We start from the raw sequence: 3,139 nt of genomic DNA, 5'->3' as shown, positions 1-3,139 counted from the left end.
TTAACAGAATTACACATCTTTTTGTAAATAGCTTGCCAATTTTTAATTTTATATTCGGAAAGGGAATAGTTAAGTTAATGGAAGCATCAAAAGTACCAAATAATGTTGGCTCAGTTATTTTTTATATACTCTCATAGGTTATTATTTTGTAAGATAATGCATTTAATGTAGACTTTTGTGAACTTACAATTAAAATGGCTTGTGCAGCCATTCATGTCTCTACTCTGCTCCTTGTTGTAAGTCGTGGTTGGAGTAAAACAGAAATAATTGCATTTGAAATATATAATGTTTCTCTGTTATTATCATGGCTGTTGCTGCTTTGTTTGTCGACATACAGAGGTATAGTATTATTGAGCCCTGACTTTGCACTAAGCATTGTGGGATCTCATTTGATCTTCACTCAAGCAAATCTAGGTAGACATTTTTGTAACTACTTTATAGATGAAGTAACTATGAAGGTCCTGAGCCAAAATTTGAACCGTGCTCTATATGAGACTGAGGTCTGGAATGTTTCTACTGTACCACACTTTCTAATGTAATTATTTAAAAGAGAAAATATGAGTGTGGTAGTCTAATTCTTCACTGATGCCATGGCATTTTTATGAGGAAAATAAGTTAAAATGTGCAAACTGCTTAGAACAGTGCCATGGTAGACATATATATGTCTGGTAGACATATGTATATGTTAAGTATTGGTATTTGGAGTTCCAGGTACTTTTCTCTTTGTCAGAAATACTAAAATACTACGGTAAGTAGAGAGTAGGCTTTCAGTGACAGGAAAAGCCCTGGAATAGGAGGAGTGGAAAGAGCTAGGTGTCCAGGGAGGAAGAGTTGGGACAAAAAAATTAAGCTATTGCTCTATCCCTTTCTTGCTTTTTTAAAATAGAATTTTAATCCATAGAAAGGTCTGTTTATGAGGCTAGGTAACGGGTGTAAACAGGACCATGTCTCTCATTTTATATTTAAAAAAGTTTAACTCCCCTGGACCCATCTCCACCTTCAGCTCTTGCTCTTTTCTTTTTCCACAACCAAATTTCTAGAAAACCTAATCTATACATGTGCTTCTACTTCATTCCCTGCCCGTCATCGCATTGTTACTTCTCTCCATACTAATTCACTGAATTTTCTAAGATCACATTAATAGTTATCAAGATTCCCTAGATGTGTTTTAATCTTTATCATCCTTACATTCTACCTGTCCAGTACTTTTTTCCCTTTGTCTCAGTAACACTGCTCTCTTGGTTCTCTTAATTCTGTCTGTTCCTTTTAAATGTTTTTCCATGAGGGCCTCATTCTCTGTTCTTCTCTGAAGTGTTTGTGTTCTCTAGACTTCTGCCCTTGACCCTCCTTCTCTTCTCAACCTCTGTACCCCTCCTTGAAAACTTTCATCAACACCCACCACTTCAATCACGAATTAAACATCCATGCAACTTTTACTGCATTATATACATTTAGTTACACTTGTCATATTTTTCCGGAATTTCAGACTTGGGTATCCAAGAGCCAGTACAGTTTACCCTTGACAACCCTGCTTTGAACTGCAAGGGTCCACTTTTACGTGAATTTGTTTCCATAGAACTACATGATCCACGGTTGGTTGAATCTGTGGATGCAGAACCACAGATACAGAGGACCAGAGCATAAGTTGCCAAAATCTGAGGTGGGTCCTGGGACCAATCTCCAGCAGACCCTGAGGGATGACTGTAAATGGTTTTAACCTTTTGGCATTCTGGTGAAGCCTAATGGGCCTTCTCAGGGTCATGTTTTTCATGCATGAAATAAAACACAGGACTGCAAGCCATTAGATTCAAGTATGATTATCGAAATACTTAAAAACATGTTATGGAAAAGGAACTCACCCACTTTCCTTCTTATGCCACTACCCCTCACTCCTTTATATCCATTTAGTTAGCAAGAGCTCCATTGATGTACCCGAGTCTCCTTCTCTCACATCTTTGCCCATGTTGCAGTTTACATCGTCATCATTTCTCAGCTGGTATACTTGCAGTATTCTTTGTTACCAGGCTTCCAGTCTCTAACCCACCTCTACAAAGATATTAGGTTATTCTAAACAAGCAAATTAGATTATGTCAGTCATTTTTACAAAGATTTTTAGATTTTCAAATTGTGCTGCTCGGGTGCCGTAGTGAACTCACAGAGAAACCGTGCAATATTTAAATTTGCAAAGAAAACAGTGATAGTTGCTATCTGTTGGACACCAATGCAAACTACTAGCTCAAGGCAGTTCACAGTTTCAATGTTAGATCACACTACCTTCCTTTCAATGATATATCTTTATGAAGCTGGGTTTTTGGCATTTGCTGTGATACATGTCACATGACAATCATTATGGAATAAGAAATGAGGGTGGCAATATCCATCTGATTTCAGGGTTTGAGAATTTGTACAGTGCCGGATAGGCATGTACATTCAATTAATAATCGGCTATCTAAGAGTAGAATAAAAATATTCTTTCAGTTTGTGTGTTTTTCTTTCTTAAATACACGTTGCTAGGGTATAAATGCCTATTAAGTTGTTTGAACTTAGGTTCAACTTGATACTTGAAACTGCTTGATAATGGAACTATTAAGTTTCTTGTTTTTTGATATTTTTGGCCAAGGGGCACAGTAAAAGAATTTCTGATACACTAAGGGCTTTATGAACTGAGGAAGTCTTGGGACCTGTCACTTACAGGAGAAATTTGCATGAGTTTCAAGACCCTTCATACTCTAGACTCTCATGTCTTTTCTCTTGCCAGTTCGCATTTGAACTTTATCCTCAAGTAATACTGAACTGTTTTAGCTTCCTTAGCACCTCACACTTTTGTGTGTGTTTTCACATTTCTTCTCACGGTTTTTCTTTTGTATGTCCAACTGGAAAATATGCATTTTTCAAGTCTCCACCCGAACTACAGCTGTAATACCTTTTTAAATGTCAGGTTTTCCTTTTCTTCTGTTATTATTTTCACTATAACTTGTATCATTATACTATAATTTTTTACACGTCCTCCACTGTGCTAGGCTTCATGTTTCTTGAGGCCAGTGACTGTGTCTCTTTCTTTAGTACTAATAGTATAGCATAGTGCCAGGCACCTGGTTAGCCACTTTGTTTACTTAAGGAATAGCCATTTTTCTCTACT

This window comes from Leucopleurus acutus (genome assembly GCF_964270905.1).
Source record: "Leucopleurus acutus genome assembly, chromosome: 2".
NCBI lineage: Eukaryota > Metazoa > Chordata > Mammalia > Artiodactyla > Delphinidae > Leucopleurus > Leucopleurus acutus.
The sequence above is the reverse complement of the archived record's forward strand: the minus strand, read 5'-3'. Positions refer to the sequence as shown.